This window comes from Miniopterus natalensis, chromosome 4 (assembly GCF_054644295.1).
Source record: "Miniopterus natalensis isolate mMinNat1 chromosome 4, mMinNat1.hap1, whole genome shotgun sequence".
Classification (NCBI taxonomy): domain Eukaryota; kingdom Metazoa; phylum Chordata; class Mammalia; order Chiroptera; family Miniopteridae; genus Miniopterus; species Miniopterus natalensis.
Window position 1 is genome coordinate 72687206 of NC_142084.1, and position 27120 is coordinate 72714325.

The following is a 27120-nucleotide window of genomic DNA, read 5'->3' on the forward strand; positions in this document are numbered from 1 at the left end:
GGATGGTTGCACAACATTGTGAATAAACTTAACACCACTGAACTATACACTTAAAATGGCTAAGATGGTAAATTTTTTAAAATTCCTTTTTCAAAAATATGTTTTCATTGATTTTAGAGAGAGGGGAAGGGAGAGAGAGAGAGAGAGAGAGAAACATTGATATAAGAGAGAAACATCGATTGGTTGCATCCTGCACTCATCCCAACTGGGGATCAAACCGACGACCCTTTAGTGCACAGTACGATGCTCAGTCAACTGAGCCACATCGGCTAAGGCTAAGATGGTAAATTTTAGGTATATTTTTAAATTTATTGGGGTGACATTGGTCATACATGTTTCAAGTGTAGATTTCTGTAATACATGATCTGAATATTGCATTGTGTGTTTACCACCCAAAGTAAAATCTCTTTCCGTCACCATGTGTTTGATCCACTTTACCCTTTACTACTCTCGCCACCACCTTTTCCCTCTGGTAACCACCATACTGTTGTCTGTGTCTATGAGTATGTTATGTATATTTTTAACACGATGAAAAGTGGAATCTTTTTGAATTCAGAAATATCTTAAAGGGATGAGAGCATCATTTTATCCTCCAAGACTTAGCTTAGGGAGAAAGGAACAAAGGCATTCATGTTTTTTTGTTTGTTTTAAATATGTTTTTATTGATTTCAGAGAGGAAGGGAGAGGGAGGGAGAGAAACATCAGTGATGAGAGACAATCATCAATTGGCCTCCTCCTGAACGCACCTTGCTGGTGATAGAGCTCGCAACCCTGGCATATGCCATGACTAGGCATCGAACCGGTGACCTCTTGGTGCAGGGGTTGACACTCAACTGCTGAGCTTCACCGGCCAGGTGACATTAATGGCTTACCTTGTGCCACATACTATGGGATTTAAGAAAAAAGGATATGTGTGGTTCTAGAAGGTTCATTGTAGCATCATCTTGGGAGTGTTGGAGCTCAGAGATTCCGTGATTGTTCTTTGGTCCCTAGAGGGGTGGGGCCTGGATGTACTTCTTCCAGCTTGGTGAGGTGACACAGGATTACTGGCATTGTCAGAGGACTTTGGAGAGTAAAGTCCAGGAACATTGGAGGTCTCCTGTACCCTAGTGCTCGGCTCCGAGACCAAAGGTATTCCTTGTTTTCCTGTGGCTATTTGTCAGAGAATTTCCTTAATGTAGCACCTACACAAAGTTGGAGACAGTGGATCCTAGGTCCTTTTTATTAACAGAGAAGTCATTTCCTCTTCTTCTTGTGACATTTTCTTCAGGATGTCCTTTAATATTGTAACACACCACATTATCCTCTGTACTAAATAATTCCAATATTTCCAGAGCCTTGGATTAGTCTAGATGTGGACATTTGATTCCTGGATTCCTGGACATTTTTATTTTACTGTTCAATTATAGTTGACAATTATTATTTTGTATTAGTTCAGGTGTACAGTACAGTGGTTAGACATTTATATAATTTAAGAAGTGATTTCCTTGATAATTCTAGTACCCACCTGGCACCATATAATTATTACAGTATTATTGACTATACAGTAAAACCTTGATATAAAGGACTAATTTGGGTGAGGGGGTGTCTGTTAAACCTGAAACTTTGTTATATAATAAAGTGGATTTTCTGAATGTGTATGTTAAAAAATCAACAAATTAGTTTACCTGCTTTTACTTATGTAGACACATTTGGGTAATTAAGTGTGTGTGAAAAGTCCAATTTCACAGAAAAGTGTTCTGTATGTATTACAGTAATTTTAAATTTATGCTGAATAGGTCTAGTGAATATTTCCATTCACCAGTCACTGTGAGTGAACAAATGCACACAGCTGGAGCATGGCTTAGCGTATGTCAGAACACGGGCCAGCGTGCATTAAAACTGCTACAGAAAGGCCAATTGACAACAGAACCAATTACCACACGTGATGCAGTGTGATCATGTGCTAATCATTTGCTGAACATTGTTTAAGAGCGGTGACTCTTGTATTTAAATATGTAGGCTAAAGTTGCAGATATGTAATATTTATGTTGGCAAAATCACTACATTGTTTTTTCCAATATATGGCCTATTCGCTGAAATTTGTTAAAAATAGCAGTGAATTAATAACAAAAAAATAACCTGTTATTTTAATTATAAGCAATCTTGGTTAAAAGCATTTTGAAATGAACAGGGTGTTCATTTTCACATATGACATATGGACTGGAAATTTTGTTTGTTAAATCCGAAGTCCATTAAATTAGGTCCAAAAAATTGAGGGTTTACTATATTCCATATGCTGTACTTTATATTCCCATGACTCTTTTGTAAGTACCAATTATATTTTTTACTCCCTTTGCCTTTTTCATCCAGTGTCTCATCCCTCCTCTTTTCTAGCAACCATCAGTTTTTTCTTTGTATCTATGAGTCTGTTTCTACTTTGTTTATATTGTTCTTTAGATTCCACATATAAGGGAAATATGGCATTTGTCTGTCTTTGACTTATTTCACTTAGCATAATACCTTCTAGGTCAATCCATGTTGTTGGAAATCCATGTTGCTGCACATGATAAGATTTCATTTTTTTTTTTTTTATGACTAATATTCCATTGTATGTATGTACCACATCTTTATCCAGTTGTTTGTTTTTGGGCACTGAGATTGCTTCCATATATTGGCTATTTAAAATAATGCTGCAATGTACATAAGGATGCACGTATGTTTACAAATTAGTGTATTGTGTTCCTTCAGGTAAATACAGTACCAAGAAGTGTGATTGCTGGGTCAGATGGTAGATCTACCTTTAATTTTTGGAGGAACCTCCATACTGTTGTCCATAGTAGCTGCATCAATTTGCAACCCCAACAGTGCAATAGGGTTCTCTTTTCTACACATCCTCTCCCAACATTTGTTATTTGTTGATTTATAGATGATAGGTGTGAGGTGATATTTCATTGTGGTTTTAATTTGTATTTCTCTGATTATTAGTGATGTTGAGCATCTTTCCATATGTCTATTGGCCATCTGTATGTCTTTGTTGGAGTTTTGTCTATTCAGGCCCTCTGCTCATTTTTTGTTTGGGTTGATTGCTTTTTTGGTGTTTAGTTGTAGAAGTTCTTTATAAGTTTTGGCTATTAATCCCTTATTGGATATATCATTGGTGAATATTATTTCCCATTTGGTAGGTGGTCTTTTCGTTTTATTGATGGTTTCCTTTGCTGTGCAAAAACTTTTTAGTTTGATGTAGTTCCATTTGTTTGTTTTTGTTTTGTTTCCCTTGCCTGAGGAGATATATCAATAAAAATATTACTGAGAGCAATGTTAGAGTTTTCTTCTAGGAGTTTCATGGTTTTGGGTCTTACGTTTAAGCCTTCAATCCATTTTTGAAAAAAATATGTCTTTATTTATTTCTGAGAGAAGAAGGAAGAGAAAAAGACAGAAACATCAATGATGAGAGAGTCCTTGATTGGCTGCCTCCTGCATGCCCCCTACTGGGGATCGAGCGTACACCCTGGGCGTGTGAGCTGCAATCTCCTGGATCATAAATGGATGCTTAACCACTGAACCATGCTGGCCAGGCCCTCCATTGATTTTTTTAGAAAGAGTGGAAGGGAAGGAGGGGGGCGGAGAGAGAGAGAGAGAGAGAAAGAGAAATATGTTGATGCAAGAGAGACATTGGTTGCTTCCCTCTTGCACACATACTGACTGGGGCTGGGGATGGAACCTGCAACTGGGGTATGTGCCCGTGACTGGGAATTGATCCTAGGACCCTGAGGTCCCCGGGGCCGACTCTCTAACCACTGGCCAGGGCATGGCTGGGTGTTTTATGGTGGGATAATAGATGAGCAGGGGAGTGCAGGATATGGGCTCATGGGCATGACATATCCATGATGACGGGAGAGGCCCTTCAAGATGTAAGCCATAGAGGCCTCTAGAACTCCCGAGTGACTGTCACCAAACAGCCATGTCCAAGGAGGCAGGGAGAGCTTTTCCTTGGGCTGTGGTGGGCTCAGTCCTTGCCTGTCTCCATGTTGATTCTTCCTGGATAGAGTTCATACTGTTTCAATTTTTTTTTTTTTTTTTTAATATATCTTTATTGATTTCAGAGAGAGGAAGGGAGAGGAAGAGATAGAGACATCAAGGATGAGAGAGTCGTCATAGTTCAGCTGCCTCCCACATGCCCCCGACCGGAGATCGAGCCCGTACCCAGACATGTGGGAATCAAACCATGATCTCCTGGATCCTAGGTCAATGCTCAATGACTGAGCCACACCTGCCTGGGCCATATTGTTTCATTTTTTATTCAATGGTGGAAACATAGTAATTGGGTATTTATAATTAAGGGAGGATTCCAGATCCTGATTTTCTCCTGTGTGCCTTGTTGGGCATTGGATAAGGAGATGAGTGAGAGCCGTTTCTCTTGGGGAACATTTGGGGAAGACAACCTAGTGGGATGCCTGATGTCAGATGTCAAGTTTCAGCTGTGCCAAGTGATGGGGGGATGGGTAAGAGCTGGTCAGACAGAGTAGGCCTGAATAACAGGTGCTTATGTCTGAAGGATGAATGGAAGGAAAGGCTTTCCAGCAGTGGGAACAGGATGTGCAAAGGTCTGGTGGTAAAGGCAGTCAGATGTGGTGAGTATGAAGAATTGAGACAAGGCCAGTGTGGTTGGGGCCAGGAGCATGGTGTATGTATGTACACATACATATGTGTATGCCAAGTAACTTCCATAGGGTCACCTGGGCCTAAAGCAGGCAGAGCCTTGAAATCCATGGTGAGGTGTTGCTAGTATTGGGGGTTTTAAGGGACTTTAGGAATGGCCTCATTGGCGCATTGCAGGGAGTGAATGATCTGTCCCTCAATAAGGCTATGGTTAGTGTAGTTAAGTGAGGACAGGCAGGGGCAGATGATGGCCCTGGAGAGCACATACTGGCTGTTACCCCAGTGGATGCCTTGGCTTGACAGTGAAGACAGGCCAGCTCTGGTTGCCAAGGATGGGCTTCTGTGGCCTCTCTCTCAGCTCCGTGGCCCTCATGGGGCAGGTTCTTTGTGTTCAGTCTGCTGAATCATGCTCTCTCCTGCTCTGCAGGTTAATGAGGGTTCCATGCCTTAGGGAGAGCAGGTACCGCTTTGTCCTCAGGGACCAATAGGGAGCTGGAGCACCTCCTTCATATACCTATACCCTTTTTTTTTTTTTTTAAATCTTTATTAATTGCAGAGAGAGGAAGGGAGAGGAAGAGAGAAACATCAATGATGAGTCATTGATCTGCTGCCTCCTGCACGCCCCCTACTAGGGATGGAGTCCACAACCTAGACATGTGCCCTGACCAGGAATTGAACCACAATCTCCTGGATCATAGGTCGATGTTCAGCCTCTGAGCCACGCTGGCTGGCCGATGCCCTGACTTTTTGTTTCAGGCATGCCACTGGCTGGATCACCTCTGTTCCTTTAATATTCAGCACAACCTGTCAGGGATGCAGTTTCTTCCTGCTTTCAAGGATCAGGTAGTCAGTATTTTTGGCTTTTGGGGTTGGACTGTCTCTGTCACTACTACTCAGCTCCACTTTGTAGGAGAAACAGCGATAGACAGTGCACACTTGGGTGGGCATGGCTGTGTCCCAGGAAAACTGTTCACCGCAACAGGCCCAGGCAGTAGTTTGGTTATTCCAGAAGAGAAAACCGAATTGCCAGGCTCATGTGAATCCTTCCCCAGCCAACCAGCATGTGTTGGAGCAGTATGACCTATGGGCTTCCTTGACATGCTCCACAGTTGTCCTGCTTCAGTTTCTCCCTTTCTGATAGGGCTGGCTAGGGAGCTCCCTTCCTTGACAGTGCAGTTGCTGCTAAGACTATTGACATAGATAGTCTAGGTAACCCTGTCTTCAGGAGCACTAGGATTGCGTGGAACAGGTGGACTTTGTGAACCTAGAGATGGGAAAAGGTGAATATATTTTGGGGTTTCACCTTGGAGTTTTTCGGCCTAATGTCATATTGCCAGGACTGGATTTGAGCCAGGGTGGTAAATACTTGGTTGTAGACAGTTAAAGAATTTTAGCGATAGCACAAGTGTTTGGTTAGTGCAGATGGTGATAGGAGGAAACCAGAAGTGTGTAGCTTTCACAAGGGCTGGGCCTCTGGCAGGGATGACGACCTTCTGGGGGCTCCTTGGAAAGTCCAGGCTTCCTGGTCAGGTGCCCACGGCCCTAGAGACCTGTCCCTGTGTTGGCCGTGGGTGCTGCAACCCGAGCGCCTCCTCGGAACTGGAGCTACCCAGACAGCAGCCAGTGTCTGGCTGGGGCTCCTCCCCTCAAGTTAAAAGGGAGCCGACCTTACTTGCCTGAGCTCAAGAGGATGAAATGGCTACAAAGGACTTCTGTTGCCCATAATACGTGACTTGATTTCATGTAGATCACCATGCCATGCCCTCTCATCAAGTGTGATGTCTCTCAGACTGGGAAATCAGTGTGTGGGGTGTGTCTCAGAGTTGGTGTGGGGGTTTTGTGTGTGTGTGTGTATGTGTGTGTGTTTGTGTCTAAATGTAAGTGGAGTACCCAGGTGCAGGGTCAAAGCCAAACCATAATGATTTATCAAGGGAACAGAAGAGTCTCTTATGAGTTGGTAATTGTGTACTTAAGGGTTACTTGATACTGTTCTAAATGTATGGGTTGGAAATAAAAACAGTGAAAGCTCTCTAAACCCAGCTAGTGTGGGTGGATGGCAAAACAGTTCAAATGAATATATCAGTGAAAAGTGATTATAGTTTATTTCAGAGAAATGCTCCCAGTTCTCATGGTGCTAAGTGGTCGCTGCTTGGTTTTGCCTCCTTTTTGAGTTTCACACTAATTGTATCTGAGAGTCTGCTGCTCCTCAGATTGGTTCCTTCTTCAATGTTAAACCGTCCTGGCTCGTTCATTCCATAAATATTTATCAGGCACCTGGTATGTGTGTCAGACACTGTTCTAGGTGCTTGGAATAAAACAGGCATCAGGCAGACAGACACCCCTTTCCTTGTGGCATTTATGTTTTTGTCAGGTAAGAAAGTCCATAGACACAGTAGCTGCCTTGTGTGGAGCATGCAGAAAAGCCAGGGCTGTGTGAAAGCAGCAGGGTGGGCCTCTGCGAGGGAGACATTTGAGTAGCAACTTGGGGGCACATGGGGGGGGGTCAGCCATTGCCGGGGGGAGAGTGATCGATACAGAGGGAACAGCTTGCACAAATGCTCTGGCAACTGTTGTTAGAACAGGCTGTATACAGACATTTCTGAGAAATTGTGTGAACTGAGTGCGGACTGGGCATTTGTTGACATTTAGGGATTTTTATATGGTGGTTATAGTTTTAAAGTTCCTTTTCAGTTTGGGTTACAAATTGAAGAATTGATTGTTAAAATGATAAAGTGTCTGGGATTTTGTTTAAAACATAAAAAGACCCCAAGATGGGAGGGTGCCTGGTATGTTGGAGTCATGGCCAGGAGGCCAGCCCTTCTGGAGCAGGATAAGCAGGCGGCCGGTGGGTGGGCCTCCACGTCCAGGTGAGGCTCGAGCTTTATTCTTTTTTATTCTGTGTGTGTTTTTATTGATTTTTAGAGAGAGACGAAGGGAGAGGGAGAGAGAGATAGAAACATCGATGAGAGAGAACATCAATTGGTTGCCTCCTACATGGGATGAACCCCACAATCTGGGCATGTACCCTGACTGGGAATCGAACTGGTGACTTCTTAGTGCATGGGTTGATGCTCAGCCACTGAGCCAAATTAGCGGAGCTCCACCTTCATTTTAAGTGAACACAGGCCCTTCAGAGCATTTGAAGCTGAAGATTGAAAGCGGGAAATCTAGTTTGCTCATAGTAGGGAGGATGGTGTGGCCAGTGGAGGTGTGAGGAGTGGTTGGAGCCCAGGTATGTTTGATGGCAGAATAAACAGGATTTCCAGATGGACTGGATAGTGGGGTAGTCTGAACAAGAGGGCAATTCCAGCCCTGGCCGGTGTGCTCAGTGGTTAGAGCATTGGCCCGCACACCGAAGGGCTTCTGGTTCGATTTGCGGGCAAGGGCACGTGCCTGGGTTGAAGTTTAATCCCCAACTTGGTCAGGGCACATGTGGGAGGCAACCAATATATGTGTGTCTCTCTTCCCCCCCTCCTTCCCTACCTTCTACTCTCTCAAAATCAATGGAAAAAATACCCTCCTGGGAGGATTAACAAAAATAGAAAATTTTTTAAAAAGGAAGGCAATTCCACATTTTAATCTGAGCAGCTGGTAGACTGTGGATGTGTCATGAGCTAAGATGGGGAAAGCCATGGTGGAGCATGAAGGTCTGAGGTGACCTTAAAACTTGCATATTGCATTCTACTCATGATGCACTGTGTGTGTTGTGATAACAGATTGTTAAGATGACCTTCCTCACCCTGGCTGGTGTGGCTCGGTAGGCTGGGCACCACCCTGTGCACCGAAAGGTTGCTGGTTCAATTCCCGGTCAGGGTACATGCCCAGGTTGTGGGCTCGATCCTCGGTTGGGGGTGTGCAGGAGGCAGCCGATTGATGTTTCACTCTCACATCAATGTTTCTCTCGCTCTGTCCCTCTCCCTCTCTCTCTTAAAAAAGATGTTTAAAAAAATTAAAAAATGACCTTCTTCCTTGCCAGTTAACCCTTTAGGAAATGTCCAAAGTGTCTTGTGGTCTCATGGAATATGATACTTGGACCTTTGTTCAAAAATCAGTTGTCCACATCTGCATGGGTATATTCTGGTCATCTATCTACATGTCTATGTTTATGTCCATTTGGTTATTATAGCTTTATGGTGAGTCTTAAGCTCAGCTAGGGAAAGCCCTCCAAATTTGTTCCTCTTTTTCAGTGTTGTTTTCACTACTCCAAGTCATTTGCATTTTCATATAAATTTAGAATCAACTTGTTTTTTCTACAAAAAAAGCATATTAGGAATTTTTGATTGGGACAGTATTGAATTTGTGGACCAATTTGGGGATGGAGAATTGATACCTCTGACCCATAGATAAGACCTATCTCTTTATTTAGTTTTTCTCTTATTTTCCTCAAGGATTCATCATCATAGTTTTCAGTTTATAGGTCTTGCACATTTTAAAAAATCAAATTTTTTATGCTGTTGTAAATGGATTTTTAAAAAAGCTTTGAGTTCTGGTTGTTTGTTGCCAGTGTGTAGAAATTCAGCTGAGTTTTGTGTTTGGACCTTGATCCAGAAGAGAACAAGTGCCTGGAAAGCCAAGAGCCCCTGTTTCTGAGGCTTCCCCCTGGATGGCAGAGGGGGGCTACTGCTTGGGAGGTATGAAAGAACTAGGATTAACTGCATCCACTGTGTTTCATGCCCTGGACATCACTGAAGAAGATGCTGTGTGCTCCGTGGTGCCCAAATATCACTGATATTTGCTTATTTTGCAAGTTCTCCTGGGGGTATATTTCTCACCATCCATGAGCTGTGAATTGCTGTGAACCCATTTTAAAAATAAAGGTTTCATATTAGAGCAAACATTCTTTGGGCACAAAGAATGACAACAGAGGTGATACTGACAACACTCAGCAAGTTAAAACTGACAGCACTGCCTGGGAGTCCAGTATTTGGTAGGTTCACTGGGTTTAGACTGTGCCTGAAGCCCTGGACACCTGATATCACAAAAGTGGAAGCCCTGGGGTCAGCTGTCTCTGTGATCTCTGGAGAGCCTCCGAATATTTTGGAGGCTTAGTTTTCCAGTCTGTAAAATGGGCAGCCCCTTCCTCCCTGAGCAGTGTTAGCTCTGTGGTGATGGTTCCTGGGGGTAAAACTGAGTTCCCCTACAAAGGTGAAGCTGCCTCCATTTGAGAGGTGAAGTGTGCCTGGGACAGACACATCACACCCCTCAACTTCTTGAGGGCAGACCCTGCACTGCCTGGAATGATGGGTGGTTTCTCTCAGGTTTGTACCAGGGAACATGCACCTGGAGAGGGAGACCTAGGTGACCAAGTTGGACACGTCAGATTCCTTATCTGTAAAATGAATATGAGTCTGTAACTTGCCCCTAAGTTTGTCCTAGGGATTCATAGAAATACTGAGATTTTTAGCACAATATCTGGAACTCACAATTATGCACCTATTAAATGCTGGGTATTACTGTTTCTGCTATTAATGTCATCTGCTATTAATGTCATTACTATTACAGTCATACCTTGAACAATTTTCTGGGTATTTGGCACATTGGTATTTGGCTGTGTATAATCTGTGCTGGTCTCTATCATATTGTTAAAGATAGCATCTGCCAACCTAGTGTTTGTTGGTTAGCAGCGCATCGGGTCATAGGTCAGAGACTGATAGAAATTTATTTCCTCAGCTTCCCCCTGTAGAAGATAGCTGAGACAGAGCTCTGGTTAGAATCTAAAATTTCGTTATGTAATTCCAGGGGTTGGAGGCATTTAAAACTGCCGGCGTGGCTCAGCAGTTGAGCATTGACCTGTGGTCCAGGCGATCGCAGTTCGATTCCCGGTCATGGCACATGCCCAGGTTGCAGGCTTGATCCCTTATAGGGGGTGTGCAGGAGGGAGCCGATCAATAACTCTCTCATCATTGATGTTTCTCTCTCTCTCCCTCTCCCTTCCTCTCTCTGAAATCAATAAAGATATATATTTTAAAAACCTGCCAGAATGTTCTAGAAACTTTTCTCGGAAACTCAGTGTTTGTTTCTTTGTCCTTCACTTTAGGTTGGTAAGCACGTTGACGCAAGTTGCCTTTTACATAGCTGCTGCCATGGCCAGCTGGTAGGACCAGAGTCCCATGCCCAGAAGCCAGGTGAGTGCTTGGGTTCTAGTATCTGTAATGTAGGCTCTGACTCATTCAGCTCCTTGAACATTTAAAACAGGGCTGCTTCAGAAGCTGATGGCTACCTCCTAGAGCAGGGGTGGGGAAGGTCTGGCTGTGGGCCCTATCATTTGGTCTGGCCCTGCCAGACAACCACAGGTGGGACCTGAAATTCAGTAAATCTCGGAGCTTTTTTCATAGCTAATTTTTACGTTGATAATTTTGTATGGCCTGTGAATGATGGTTCTAAATATCCTAATGGCCCTTGGCAGGAAAAGGATTCCCCACCCCAGTCCTAGAGGAAATTGAAGGAGTCAGGTCCCTTCAGGATTGTGTGATAAGATTGTCTCCACAGGGCTACCTAGGCCCTGCCTGCCTGCTTTTGCTCTACCCTCGTATCTCGGGTCACTCACTTGAAAAGCCCTGGCCTAAATAGGATGAGCCGATCCTCTGTGAGGATCAGAGGCAGAGGATAATCCTGGCCAGGTGGCCTTGGCCCTCTGGCCATTTCTGTGATTTCTCAATGCTGACCAAAACTGGTAGAATTCTCCTTTAACCATTGTCAATGGTGCAGGGCCTTGCACTGGTGCTTGGAGCTGGTTGCCCTTATCTCGCCCTGTGTCTGTGGGGAAACTGAGCCACCCCCACTGCTTAGAGCTGTCAAGGGCTCTCAGGACCCAACAGGTAGTCTCTGCCATCCAGATGGGATTTTGTCTGTTGCTATTGGGCTGGCCAGCAGTGTTTTGGAAAAGGCTGCCTGTCTAGAGAAGAATGTAGAACCTAGAGTCATCATAGGACTTGGAAGCAGTGTGGAAACCTCCTGGGTCAGTTGCTTCCTCATAGTCCAGCTGGCAGGTGACTTATCAAAGGGTATATGTCCTAACCTGCATCACAGCTGCTCAACTTGCCTGCTGGGCTGAGTGTGGTATTTGACAAGGGTGTAGGGGTCAGTTTTGTTAGGTTTCAACTCTTATCTGCCTATAGCAAGAAAATATGGGCATGGTCAAGTAATCCTGGTGTCAGGAAAACATTTATAGAATATTCTTTTAAAAGATTTTTTAAAATTTATTTTAGAGAAAGAGGCAGGAAGGCGGGCAGGTAAGCATTTATTTATTGTTCCACTTATTTATGCATTCATTGGTTGATTTTTCTATGTGCCCTGACTGGGGATTGAACCTGAAATATTGGAGTTTTGGTACAATGCTCTAACCATCTGAGCTACCTAGCCAGGGCTCAGAATATTTTAACAAAAATAAATTTTACTGGTGTTTAAAAATAATTTTATATTTAAAATATAATTTTCATACTATACAATTCACCCATACATTTTAGTGATTTTTTTTTTTTTTTTTTTTTTTTTTGTATATTCAGGAGTGGTGCAACCATTACCTCTATCTTGTTCCTGACCACTTTTATCACCTCAAAAAGAAACCCCATCCACATTAGCAGTCACTCTCCATTCCCTTCCCTAGTCCCTGGCAAGCACTAACCTACTTTCTATGTCTATAGATTTGTCTGTTGTGGACATTTCATCATACAATGTAAGACCTTGTGTGTTTGGTTTTTCTTACTCTTTGTAATATTTTTGAGGTTCATCCACTTTGTGGCATGAATCTCACTTCATCCTTTTTTTTTTAATCCTCGAGAATATTTTTTCTATTGCTTTTCAGAGAGAGTAGAAGGAGGGAGGAGAGAGAAAGAAAGGGGAGGGAGAAACATTGATGTGAGAGAGACACATCAATTGATTGTCTCCCACACATGCCCCAAGTTGGGCGGGGATTGAGCCTGCAACCGAGGTTCATGCCCTTGGCCGAAATCGAACCTGGGACCCTTTAGCCCTCAGGCTGACACTCTGACCACTGAGAAAAGCCAGCTAGGGCTCACTTCATCCATTTTTATGGCTGTGTGATACTCCGTTGTAGAGATGGATCACATTTTTTTTATCTGTTCATCTGGGATGAATTTGGGCTATTTCCGTCTTTTGGGGATTGTGAGTAGTGCTGTTATGAACATTTCTGTGTGCAAATTTGTGCTGGGTGTTCAGGATAAAAAATGGGTGTGACTTACAGAAAAACAGACAGTTCACAGAAAGAGTAATGCAGATGGCTCTTAACCAACCAGGGTATGGAAGATGCTTAGTCTCTCTGATACTAATAGTTGTTGGAGCTTCATCAAAGCAACATTTCTGACCTTTTCCCACAGAGTTGACACCGTTCTGTTGATGGGAATCAGGCACCACCATACATTGTTTTGGGGGGTTCATTACTCTGAGTAGGAATTGCTTACCCTTTGTTCCAGTGATTCCACCTCTAAAAATGCATTCCAAAGGTGGACTGTTAAAAATAAGGATTGTGACAGGACTGTTCATTACAACATTCTGAAGTAGCAAAACTGGAAATGACTTAGGTGTTTGTCAAGTTGAGGCTGGGGACTGATGGGGTGGAGCAGAGCCCCTCAGCGAAGGAAGGATGAGATCTATATGTCACGGTGATGGGAATTTTAGGGTGAAATGACAACTAGAAAAAAGAACAACGTGAAAGATAAAGAGATGTAGTTTGCTCACTTTTATCTAAGGAAAGGGGGGGATATGGACGTATGTGTATTTGCTTATATTTAATTTTTTTTAAATGGAAGTATAGCCCATAAATGAACCACATGGTCACCTCTGGGAGGAGGAATGAGAGTGGACAGGGTTACTGGAGACTTACCTGCGTTTCTTTCTGTGCAGCACTGGGTGTGTCTTTTACATAATTATAAAATAAAAGTATGTAGAAGGGCAGGTGGCAGTCCCTAAAAAACCAAAGCAAAGTGAAATAAATTAATCTAGGTGCATGTCAGTTGTGACTCAAGTTGGTGACTTAACCTCTCAGACAAGATTTATGTTGCATGCCCTTTAAATATAGTAGTTTGACTGTAAATATTTTAGTGAGATACACCATGAAGGCAAAATGAAAATTTTAAAAAATCTTCAACTGTTTTTAGGAATCATATTTTTGGTTTCAGGCTAACAGTACCTATAGTCTTAGTATTACACATTATAGAAGAAAATAAGTCTTTAATGTTTTTAAGAACCAAAATTTTCAGTATGAAATAAAAGTGTAAATATAAAAATCAAAGCATTTAAGTTAAAATATTTTAATTCTAAATATGCATTGGAATATCCCAGTTGTATCAGACAGTACTGGGGTTGTGCCAGAAAGACGCACAGGGCCTCCCCTGGTCGAGGGTGGGGCAGGTGAGCATGAGGGAGAACAAGGAGTCCCTGAGTTGGAGCATCAAAGGAGTAAAAAAAATCCATGTTCTTGTTGGTGCTCGAAGGAAGACATTGCTGGTTCCTTTGGAGGGAACCAGCTCATTTTGAAAATTGGTAAATAGAGGAAAAGAAGCAAGCATTTATTACCTCTTATCTCTGGACTAAATTCACGTGGAATAAAATAGTGGGTATCAGGGCAAGTTTCCCTCACAGCTCAGTGCTGCCCTATAGAACTTTCTGGAATGCTCTGAACCTATACCTGGAATAGTTTGAGGGTGTCGAGTTTTGATTTAATTTGATTTTAATCTATTTAAGTGGCAATATGTGGCTAATGGACAACACAGCTATTGACATAATCTGGCTAATTAAAACGAAATGATGGAATTATGAATTATAGATTTTCAGACACCTAATGAAATGGTAGGTCCCAACAGCGAGCATCCTCAGTGGCCAGCCCCCAAGAAGGGCACCCATGCTTAGTTGGGCCTCAAAATCTAGTTTATGAGGAATCAGGTGTGTTATTATATCACAGGGACACCACCAGCAAAACCTGTCTGTGGGAAATAGGATAAAGGACCTAATTTCTTTAATGTGTGATTAAGAGGAAGGGAGTGTGGTGGGGAACCTATAGATTTCAACCAGGGTGACTTTGACAGATTAAGGAATGCTTGTTAAATTGTTGAAGGTGTGATTGTGGGATGGTGGTGGTTTGTCCTATGGAGATAAATGCTGACCTGTTTATTCCTAAATATACATAAGGTAGGATTTGCTTCACAGAAGCTAGTGGGGTGTGGGAGACTAAGATTGGTCACCTGAAGACCATAGGTTGTGGGTGCATGTAGTTAATCATGCTGCTCTCTTTACTTTTATGGATATGTTTGCAATTTTCTGTAATCAAAGTTTACAAAACAGGTTTGACCCAGGCATTCCCTGAGGGAGCTTTATGACGCACATCACCCAGGGCATGAGAAACAGCCATTTACAAAGTGAGGATGGTAGCCATTTGTGGTTAGTTTAAATTCAAGCAGAAAACCTTCAGCAGAGATTCTGGAATTGCTGTGAGGGGCCATGGCTGGTAGCCTCTCAAGTGGGGCAGCTTCTCATTATAACACTCATTTTGTGTAATAACACAACTGCCCTTTGTAGAACCCTTGGAAAGCATTAATGATAAAGTGGGCGGGTGCTGTTCACATTTCACAGGTAAGGAATCTGAGGCACATGGAGGTGAATGAGGCATCATTCTGTGGCTGTTGGCACCTTCTACTCCATGAGCCTGTCCTTCCCGGAGCACATCTAATTATCATCTATGCTTTCTCACGTTAGTACTTTGACTCTGGCAACCTATATGTTGTTTTCAGACCTAAGATAATATATTCTTGATTAGAGACCAGTCTTACTTCCCCATTGTTGGCCATCCATAGCAGCTGTAGCCAGTAGGGTGGATAAAGTAGGTGGTTAGCTGGTCTTCAACATGACCTTGTCTTATAAAAAGTAGTGCTTTACAAGTTTGAGGCTGTGCCATCCAGGGATCACTGTATCTCCCATTGTGGGAGGGACCTTGCCCTGCATTGCCTATCTGCTCTGTGTCCACTGTCCACTCCCACCTTTGTGTGTGTTCTCCCAGGGCTTCCTGGGGCCTGTGCTGCTATGGGTGGGGGGCCTATTGTTGGAAATCCCCAGCGGTGTCCATGGGGCCCAGTCAGCCCTGGTAGAAATTAAGCACATGTTTGGACTAATGAGTGGGTGAGATACCTGTGAGACTGAGGTGAGTGGCACACTCACAGTGAAACCTGTGATGGGACTGACTTGAATAGAGCTCTGCCTTTGGTGGTCTGGTGATCCTCTCCGTGTTGGCTCTCTTATCTGTAAATCATGTGTCCCACATGGTCACACTCCAAGGCATTGGCTCCTTTTCTGGGAGATGGTTCTTACTTTCCACCTGTATTGTGGGCTTACTATGCTGTGAGCACTAGATAGGTGATACATGAGGGCTGTGCCCCTGTTGACAGGGGCTCTTCAGTGGTTTGGGATCTTGTTGCACAAAGGAGTCTTTCCTTGAAGACCTGATTCTCTGTTCTTGGAGGTAAGAGTAAACCTGTTGTGTTTTAGTTTAGCAGCTCTAGAGGGGTCGTAGCTCTTGGGAATAGGATTTTTTGTTTTATTTTTAATCTTGCCTTTTTTAAAATACAAAGGTAAAATTCACACTTTTGGCCATTTTAAAGTGTGAATTCATTGGCATTTTAATACATTGACATTGTGCACCCATCACCTCTAATTCCAGAACATTTTCATCACCCCAGAAAGAAATCTATACCCTATTAGCAGTCACCCCCCCCCCCCCCCCCCCCACACACACACTTCCCAGGGCCCTAATCTACTTTCTGTCTTTACGGATTGGCCTGTTCTGGGCATTTCAGATATACCATGTGGCCTATTGTGTCTGGCTTTTCTCACTTAGCATGTTTTCATCATTCATGTTATGACATGAGTCAGAACTTCATTCCTTTTTATGGCTGAATAATATTCCATTGTGTGGGTGGACCACATTTTGTTTATGCAGTCATCTGTTGATGGACAGTTGGGTCATTTTTACTTGTTGGCTATAGTGAATAGCGCTGCTTTAACATTCATGTACAAGTTCTTGTTTGAATATGTTTTCCTATCCCTTGGCTGTATACCTAGCAGTGGAATTTCCGGGTCATATGGTAATTCTGTATTTAACTTTTGAGGAACTGCCAGACTTTTCCACATCATTACACCATTTTATATTTTCTACAACAATGTATGAGGGTTCCAATTTCTGTACATCCTTACCAATACTTACTTTCTAGTTAAAATTTTCTTTCCCTGGCTGGTGTACTCAGTGGTTGGAGCTTTGGCCTGCGCACCGAAGGTTTTCGGGATCAATTCCCATTCGAGGGCATGGACCTGGGTTGAAGGTTCCGTACTGCCCGGTTGGGTCGCATGCAGGTGGCAACTGATCAGTGTGTCTTTCTCACATCAATTTTTCTCCCTGCCTCCTTCACTTCTACTCTCTCTAAAGTCAATGGGAAAATAACCTTGAGTGAGGATTAACAAAAAAATATTTTTCTTCTTATAGCCATCCTAGAAGGTATGAGGTGGTATCTCATTGTGGTTTGATTTGCACTTACCTGATGATTAATGATGTTGAACATCTTATGTGCTTATTCACCATTTGTGTATCATTAGAGAAATATCTAGTCAAGTCCTTTGCCCAGTTTTGAATTGGGTTGTCTCTTTATTGTTGAGTTGTAAGAGTTCTTTATATATTTCTGACACTAGACTCTTTTTATTTTCTTGAATTTATTTATTTATTTTTTTAATTCTCATCCACGGGTATGTCTTTATTGACTTTTGAGAGAGAAAGTGTGTGAGAGAGAAACATCGATTTGTTGCCTCTTGTATGTGTCCAAAACAGGGATCCAACCCCCAACCTTTTGGTGTACAGGATAATGCTTCAGCCAACTGAGCCACCTGATCAGGGCCCTGACACTAGACTTTTATCAGATACCTGGTTTGTACATATTTTCTCCTATTCTGAGGGTTGTTTTCCACTTTCTTGGTAGTGCCCTTTGCACAAAGTATTTGAATTTTGATGGTGGAGGAGGGGACACACAAACAGAGATGAGTAAATAGAATGTCAAGTGGTGATGAAGTGGGAAAAGGGGTAGACACCCATTGAGGGGCATGTGTGGAGGGGGCCGATGTATGTAATTTTGCTGTCTCAGCTGAGACCTGAAGAAAGAGTGTTGTATAGAGACCTGGGGGAGGAACCTTCCAGGAAGAGGGAACAGAAAGTGTGGAAACGCCCTGGGGTTGGAGTGAACTTAGCTGTCAGAGGAGCAGCCAGGATGTAACTGTGGCCAGAGCTGAGAAAATGGGGTTGTGGGGGCACAGGATGGTGGGAAATGAGGTCAGAGAGGCCGATAGGATCTCAAGGCTGGGTTGGGGCCTTGCTTTTACTTTTAGTGTCATGTTTTACAAAAGGACCATTAATGTGATACTCCCTAGCTTAGCTTCGCAATTTCCTAGAGGTGTAGGTATAGGTGTCCAAAACCAGAACAACCTCTTCCCAAGATTTCCATTTAGAGGGAAGAGCTGGGGTTTCTATTCCAGCTCGTACAGTTGTGCAGAAAGTGCTGTGAGAACTATTTCTTAGGCCCATGGGCTTCATTGAGACCAGAAACTTGCTTTAGTCCTAAAAGTAGCTTTCCCTGCTGGCTCTAATTCTCCTGGGGCAGCTGAGGGCTCTGACACCAAAAAAGGACATGTGTAGGGGGGAGTTTGATAAAGGAAGCCCAGGCAGGGCCTCCGGGCAGTCAAGTTACAACATTGCTGGGCTCCTTGATGAAAACGACAACAGATGCACACCTGTTCCCCCACATTACACTCATGTCTTCTCCTTGGAACGAAGAAGTCTTTTATGGCTCTTCCTGGAATTTTCTGTGCAAAACTTCCCTGCCATGTCCAACCACAGGCCTCAGTGGTGCTGGATGGAACTGGCAGTCAGGGCTATAACTCTGCTGGGCCCTGAGGGAGTTGGCCCCAGAAAGGTTAGAGCCTCCCATTTTGTGATGTGACACCAATGGCACATTGCACATCATGGAAATGGCAGGCCTAATTCTTTGTGGGCTGCAAGGCTTGCAGCCCAGGAGGCAGCTGGGAGGGAACAGAGGGCTGGTCTTTTCCCATGGGTGGGAAATTCCACCAGCTAGCTCTCACAGTGACATACTGCACCAGGGGAACTCCTGGGCACCATTTCCCTGTGGACATTTAATATTACTGAGATTCCCCTTTACAGGTGGCACCCTTGTTTCTGTGTTTTGTGCTCTTCCAACAGCATCTGTTTATCCCTCTGGGGATGCAGGGTTTGGATTGGGCCTCATCCCAGCTGCTGTCAGAGGCTCAGATGCCCACCTGGAAGTGGCCCCAAGTGGGCGGCATTGGGTGCTTACTGAGCACCTCTGAGATGGCAAACACTAAAGCTAAGTCCTCATCTCCAGTGTTAACCTGGGGGGAGCTAGTGACAGTTTTTAAAAAAAATATGTCGTTATTGATTTCAAATAGAGGAAGGGAGAGGAAGAGAGAGAGAGAAAGAGAGAGAGGGAGGGAGGGGGAGAGAGAGAGAGAGAGAGAGAGAGAGAAACAAACATCAGTGATGAGTCATTGATAGGCTGCCTCCTGCACACCCCCTACTGGGGATCAGGCCCACAAACAGGGTATGTTCCCTGACCAGGAATCGAACCTCCATCTCAGTTGATTCTCAACCGCTGAGCCACACCGGCCGGGCACTAGTGACAATTTTAAAGACACTTGCTAGCATTCTGTCCCCCTCTTAACATGTGACTAGTATAGTACAGTTTCTTTTACTAAGTGCCACAACTTGGAGGTGAAGACAGGCTTTTGTCTCATGTCACTGGAAAGGGTGCTCAGAGGACAATGCATTGGGCTGCAGTGCAGTCAAAGCTGAGTGGGACCCATGTGGTCATTGTTCCCTGTTTTTAGAGGAGATTGTCTGTTTTGAGGGGAAGATAAAAGCATAACCCCTGTACCATATCCCAGGAGGAGCTACTCTTTTTATTTTTATTTTTTATGGAATGCTTCATGAAGTTGTATGTCATCCTTGCGCAGGGGCCATGCTAACCTTCTTTATATTGTTCCAATTTTAGTATATGTGCTGCAGAAGGGAGCACCAGAGGAACTATTCTTTCTCCATTTTTTTCCCCCCATGACTCCAGGGAGGGAGGTTGAGGTCAGGGAACCTGGCTGTCTCAGGGGGGTGTTGAGCAGCCAGGTGCACCATCAACAGGGATGGTAGTTACTGTGACATAAGCCTCACCAAGGGCAGTGACTGGGTTTTCTAGAGATTACTTGTCCTGAAACTGGGTTTGTTCCCACAGACTGTGCTGGGGTGAAATGATCCCTTTGCTTTCTCCACTGTGCAGTCTGTGTGGGATTTGCCTTGAAGAACCTGAAGAGGTTTTTCTCTTTAAAATGTTGATGGTCACTACTTGAGTATGCTAAAATGTCTGCTCTCCAGGTTAATTTTGTTAAATAAATGTTTAGAAAGCATTAAGCCCTAGCCTGTTGGCTTATTGGTTAGAGCCTCAGCCTGTGGACTGAAGGGTCTTTGGTTTGATTACAGTCAGGGGCATGTATCTTGGTTGCAGGCTCAATCAACCAGTCGATGTGTCTGTCTCACACCAATGTCCCACCCTTACTCCCCTTTTGTCTCTCTCCCTTCCGCTCTCTCTGAAAAAGCAATAGAAAAAATATCCTCAGGTGCGAATTAAAAAAATAAAATAAACATTAACTCAGAGGAATTATTTACAAGTCTTCCACCTTAAAAAACAATCAGATTGTAAATGTGTGTTTATTTGTAAATGTGAATGCTGGAGGTGCTGCCTTTTTTTTTTTTTTACTCCCTCCAGTCTTAATGACCTGCATTGCTGAGTGTTTCTTGAACCTAGGACTGAAGGTCGCCAGGATAGGTTGGATGTCTTGGTCTGACTGTACTTTGGATATGACTCCCCCCAGCCCTGTGGTGATGGGCTTATATTTGTGGCTCATCAGCATTTCAGATGGAGTGCAGTGTTTGGGCACACCTGGGATGTTAGAAATGCCTCTGTGAGGGAGGCTGAGATGCTCCTGAATTTATTTAACCTTCCCTTTTGACTCTTGCTTCAGAGCTGAGAACCGCACTTGAAAGTGGTCTCTCTTCCTGGAAGGATTAAGTAGAGAGCACCTGTCGGGGCTGGGAGCTGAGAGGTGCCCTGAGGAGCACACCAATTCTCAGATGAACTTATTTGATAGAGTGACTGGAGGCACTTCATTTAAGTTGTGTGCACACAAAAGTCTTTTTGGAGCATGCTCTGTGTCATCTCACAGCCCTCAGTGCTCTCTCTTCCTCCTCTGTCCTTCAGGACCCAGTGAAAGGTTCCAGCTCTCCTCTCTCGCTGACTGATGGCCAGTCAGGACCCCACTTCATCCCCATTCCCTGGACTTCTTAATTCTTAAGGGCACCCAGAGCCCAGGGAAGCGCATGGGAGACCTGGTCATCACTATTAGCTTCTTACACTGAATATAAGTGGCCTCTCCATAACAGGGATGCTTTTTCCTTCCAAGCAACCTTATTCCATTTAAAAAACAGTCGTTAAAAGTGTTTTTTTGTGTTAATCCTCACCTGAGGATATTTTTTCCATTGATTTTTAGAGAGAGTGGGAGGGAGGGAAGGAAGGGGGTGGAGGGGAGAGAGAGGGAGAGAGGAAGAGAGAAACATCCACACGAGAGAGACACATTGATTGGTTGCCTTCCATACATGCCCGGGCAGGAACAGGGATTGAACCTGCAATTCAGGTATGTTCCCTTGATCAGGAATCGAACCGGTGACCCTTCAGTGGGTGGGCCAATGCTCTAACCATGAGCCATACCAGCCTGGGCAAAAGTTTTGATCAAGGATCCTTTTATCTGGTTTCATCTACTTTTCTTGGAGATGGGTTTTCATGTGCCAGTATTTTTCTGCTACTTCACTTTTTCTGCTACCATTTCTTCCTCCCTCTTTTCTCTTTACAAATTCAGATTCTGCCCCTGGGTCCCAGCTCAAATGAAGCATTTCTAGATTTTTCCCCTCCTTTGAATCAGTAGGTGGACTACTTTTCTGGTGTTGACTTGTAATAAAATAGTGATTGGCACACACATCTCACAGCCCTTACTGGATCTATGCTCCCATGAAGATGGGGAGCCTGAGTTGCTCCTCAGCCCTCCACAGAGGAGGCACCCTCAAATCACTGGCTCCTTGGAGGTCACTGCTGCGCAGAAGGTCAGTATTTATCAGGAGCCTGTTGGTATCCACATCCTGCTGGACCAGGTGGACTGTGAACTTAAGAGATGGGGTGTCCTAGACCCTGAATAACTGGCATCTTGTGCTGCAGAATTTCCCTTTTGGGTTCACACATCACTCAGATAAACAACAGCAAACAGTTCTTTGCCGCCTTAGGTAATTTGCCAAGCTTAAATATCCTTGTGCATGAATGAAGTTGTGGAAATGAGTGTCATTGCAATGTGAGTGATTTTAAAGCCTCTGCTCCTTGAGCCAGGTGCAAAATTATTTGTGGGTTGAAGTGATGGAGATGCTCAGTGATCCATGCCAGACCCTTCAGGGCTCTGGGCTCCTTCAAGTGCTTTAGAAGTTGGTGTTCCTGGCCCGTGTCTCGTCTCATGTTCGTACTTAATGGTTTTCCTCCTTGTTGAGACAGGTGGATTTGGAGCTAAATGGACACTAATCACCCATAAGAACTGCTATTTTTTATTCAGAATTGAATAGATAAGAAAGACCTTTTCTCCCTGGCTGGGTAGCTTATTTGGTTAGAACATCCTCTTGATATGCCAAGTTTGGTGGTTCAATCCCTGGTCAGGGCATATAAAAGAAACAACCAATGAATACATAAATAAGTGGAACAACAACTCGATGTCTCTCTCTTTTCCCCTCTTACGTTCTTCTTCCCCCTTCCCCTCTAACATGAATAAATTTTTGAAAAGTTAAAAAAAAAATTTACTGAAAAAACAAAACAAAGACCTTTTCTGAGCTAATTGGGCAAGATTTGGAAGTGGGAGGAGGGGAAGAAAACTGCATGTGTGAGTGGGAATGCTGTGCATGCATGTGTGGGTGCATGTGTATGTAAGCATGCATGAGTGTGGGTGCACAAGTGTGTGTATTGGTGTGTGCTGTACAAGATTGCTTGGTGTTCACCTAGCTTGGTATGCAGCACCTTTGGGGAACAGGGAGGTGTGTGTCGATGAGCCAATTTCCTGTGTTTGTCCTTTGAGTGGGGTCAGATGCTTCCAAGTTGGGGTGCCATGTTTTTTGTTCCGTTCCTTCTCTATTCACTGGCCTTGGCCTCCCCAGAACCCGGAGCCCTGGGACCATGTCTGTTGGAGGCTGACCATGAGATTGCCCACCTCATGAGAAACCTTTAGAAGAGCCCCTTCAGCAGGACAGGAGAATTTCTTAGTCACGTGTCTCATTTTTGTAAAGTGGCTATTTACCTGGTGGGCTACATTGGCTTTTCTTAACAGACAGAAGGCTCAGAAAACCTGCCTCGAGTCTCCAGGTTCAGTTTAAGACTGACAGGACACTAGCAGGTTGGCGGTGGAGTGATGTGCCCACCAGTCAGGCCCTTTTTTTTTTCTTTTTTAAAATATATTTTTATTGATTTCAGAGAGAGGAAGGGAGAGGGGGAGAAAGAGTTGAAACATCAATGATGAGAGAGTCATCATTGATCTGATTGACTGCCTCCTGCAGGCCCCTGACTGGGGATCGAGCCTGCAACCTGGGTATGTGCCCTGATCCAGAATCGAACCGGGGTTTCCTGGATCCTAGGTTGATACTCAACCGCTGAGCCACACCTGGCTGGGCAGGCCCATTGTTAATATAAAGGTCAGCAGAATTGTAGGACTGAGGTGCTGACTAGGTGGAGACTGAGTGCCAGGCAGGTCCTCAAGATTCTTCTGCTGTCTCTGGGCTGGTCTGTAGAGCTGCGGCCACAGGCAGAACGCACTGGGTGCAAATCCTGGTTCCGAGATCTCTATCAATCTGTGGGATAGGACAAAGGGTGTAGGGCTGTGATGGTGCTGCCCTCCTGCCCTGGAGTGGGATAGTTGGGGGCAATTTGGTGTGGACCTTCATCCTCCTAGGTGGTTTCCCCCTTCACACCAGGTAAAGCACCCTTCTCAGGGTTTCCCTGGCACAGATGACCTCTCTCTCCCCAGCCCCCTCAAGAGCAGTGAGTCTTGGTTACCTGGAGAAGGGCCCTGCAGGGTATCCGCAGGGGCCCCTAAGTCTTTAGTCTCACCTCCAGTGTGCTAGATCACATTTTCCACCCCTGCTCAAACTTCTCTCTCTTTCTCAGGCTTTCTTGCCCTCTCCCCTGGGCCTTTCACCCATCAGGTTCTCTTCTCAGCCACTGTGCTTCTCCTTAGAGCTTTGGTCTGATGCTCAGTCATGTGTTCTGAGGAGCTGCTTGTTTCTGTAACTGGGTTAAAGTTTCATCTGCTGCAGTAATTGAGTTTATAGCTTGTAATTTCCTTCTGTGAGGGACCTATTTATCTTAGAGTGTATAGGGCTTTTCGGATGGTATAAAATTGAGATGTAGTGAGACAGGATGACCCTGCAGTGAGCTGTGTACACGAGGAACTTTTTCAAACTAAATTTCTTCTGATTTGTCAAAAGGGTTAACCATGAGTCCTGGGCTCAGATTGAATTTACATGTTCAAGTCCTTTATTTGAAACATACTTTTCTCTGTAGTTCTGCTATAATGCTTGTTTTGGAAGAGCAGATTTATGTCAATACTGTTGATATATTAGGGGACAATTTGAGCAAAACACACGTTATATTTGGTTATGTGTGATTTTTGTCCAGGAGAAATGCTAGATTAGCTGGTGGCCTGTTTTGATAAATAACATTTGACTGGGACACAGCTATGCCCATTTGAGGACATACTGTCACAGCTATAGAGCAGAGTAATTGGGACAGAGACAGAATGGGCCACAGAGCTGAAAATATGTGCTGTATCCCTTTAAGAAAAAGTTTGCCGACTCCTGTACCAGGTGAATCCAGATTGTTCTCAGTCAAAACAGTACCTGCTGGTACACAGAATCAAAATGCACACACCTCAGATGCACCAACCCTCCTTGGGTCACATCATCTTCTGGAGTCAGCCTCCTGCCAGCTTGTCACAGTAACTCAGAAACTCTAGCCCCCCCAGTCACAGCACACTCAGGTCTTCCCCAGGGGAGGCACCAGGCTTCAGGTAGCATTTGTGTATTTCTTGGCTGTTTTAACATGCCATTTAAAAATCAGGTTCTTGTCTCTTTTTGTGTGACTCATGGTGACTTGGAGTGCTGTGCACCTTAACCCCATTGTCCCCATAAGCTCTATGTTTCTGTTGCATGATTTTGCAACACGTGGCAGTTGTTAGAAATGCATCTGTTGTGTTCCAGCAGAACTTACTGTACTTTGAAAGCAAACGGCAAAAGGTGTGGTCTCACTTATGACACTCCATAAGGCTATAATCACTTAATATTTATCTGGACCCTGTGTGGTGACAAGTGACTCTCTTGCAAGGAGCTCCCAGTGTCCTTTGGAAACCTGAGTCTGACTCTGCGTGGTTGATGAGATGTTTCTATGGACACTGCCTGGAGGAGCATAGCCTTTAGTACCCAGCACTATCCTGCCCACTTGCTGTTTGACCTCCACATGCCTCGGTTTCCCCACCTGTGAAAGGGGGCTGATGATGGCACTCACTTTGCAGGTGGTTGTGAGGATCATCTGAGGTGATCCTTGTTGGGTAAATAAAGTGAGAAGAGCTCACATTTCTGTTAACAACAGAGGAGCAATCAACTTGGGTTGAGATCTGAGGATTGAGGATCCCAATGTTGAAAGGGGGGACTAAAGTGTCTGGTTCAGGCACCCCGCTTCCCGAGCTCCTCTCTATAAAACCTGCATTCATTCATTCATTCTTCAGATGTTTGCTGTGCATCTACTGTGTGTCTAGCACTTTTCTCAGACTAGGGACACACCAGGAACATTGATGCTGACACCCTGCTGCCTATTACCTGGTGGGTGGTGATAACATCTGATTATGGGGGACTCATACCTTCCCATGCAGGGCAAATTTTTATTTCTCTCTGGCAAGGCTGCCCTTGCAAGCATTTGAGGAAAGCTGTTCCATCCTCCTCACTGGCATGTGCTTTATTTAGTCCCTCCATGCAGTGGTTGCTCCAGATGAAAACAAACCACTTAAACATAATTAACAAAAGGCCTTTAGACCATGCAGTGGAATGGTTCACAGTGGGCAGCTTGAGAGTGTCAGGTAGAAAGAGTAGTGGAGACCTGGGTTCCAGGCCCAGAACCTTAGCCCATCTAGACTTGGATTTCCCCACCTTGTGGGGTGGCATGCCCATCCCATTGTCAGCGCTCTGAGTGAGTGGCAGCTGTCACCCCCACCGTGTGTGAGCGGGCCCCTTCCCCAGATTGCGGCAGGGAGAGTCTCTTCAACATCTTCTTAGTCTGTGTTTTTGAAGGCTCAGGGAGCTCCTAGACAGGTATGTGGGCCTGGGGCCCTTCTGATGGTGTAAAAGAAAGGAATTGCCTGTATTTCTGGAGTATCTTAAGTTTTTAGACCAATAAGGGTTAAGATCCCAGCTTCAGTCAGTGAGTAGTAAGACTTAATTCTCTTTTTGAACAGACCTTTAGGATAGAACTTGTTGTGGCTGCCTTGTTCTATAAGAGACGCCTCTCTGCTCAGCAGCTTGGCCCATGCTGTTCCCCTGTCTGGACCATCTCCCCAGATTCCTGTTCCTATTTCAGCCTCAGTCTGTGGGGCTCCATCTCAGTACACTTACATTACAGTCAGAATGCAGGAGTTTTTAATGAAAGCACACAACTTGTTTGTTTTATTTTGACCTGTAGGGCCACCCCAGGAATCATACACTTCATGAGGCTAATTTACAGAAATGTAGGTTTAACTAAAATAGCACATACTAAACCCATACTGTTTGCTTCACACTGAAAATGAAGATGAATAGCAAAAAGAAGTTTCTGCCATGGAAGAGTTTAGCATGAAGTCATTGAATTGTGTGGGGGTTATTGCCATGGACAGTCCTGATGAGGGACTGTATGAAACATGGGCACTGTCAGAGTGAGCCCACACTGATACTGGGTCCTGGTGGCCCCTCAGGACAGCTAGTGGCCGAGGTAGAAGGTGTGCTATGTGGATGAGCCGAGGGAATTGGATTTCTGGCTTAGAGTTCAGGAGTTATTGTAATAAGTGACAGAGAAGGTGGATTTTTAAGCTCTGTAGACATACGCCAATAACAGGTGGGAAAGTAGCAGCAGTGCCCCTCTCAGCCCACTGCGGTTCTGTGTTCCTCTTGTGTTCTTGGTTCCGCCTGTTGCAGGAGCCAGCCAAATGTCCTCCCTGCATCTTAGGCACCATCCTGGCCAAGGGCCATGGAAGACAGCATCTCCCTCCCTGCAGGGCCTTCTCCCCTTGCCCCACCCCCACTAAAAC

At 44.4% G+C, this 27120-nt stretch overlaps 1 protein-coding gene and 1 non-coding gene across 3 annotated transcripts in view; one reads left to right on the plus strand and one right to left on the minus strand.

Moving 5' to 3' along the window:
- GATAD2A (GATA zinc finger domain containing 2A) overlaps positions 1 to 27120 on the plus strand; it is a 99418-nt gene that overhangs the window by 31129 nt on the left and 41169 nt on the right. For both annotated transcript variants that reach the window (XM_016210787.2, XM_087816839.1), the window contains exon 2: positions 10679 to 10766. The gene's annotated coding sequence lies outside the window, so the exon portion shown is untranslated. The remainder of the gene's footprint in view (positions 1 to 10678; positions 10767 to 27120) is intronic.
- LOC148093372 (U6 spliceosomal RNA) lies at positions 19636 to 19742 on the minus strand. Its single transcript, XR_015714503.1, has one exon. It is a non-coding gene; the product is annotated as a U6 spliceosomal RNA (small nuclear RNA).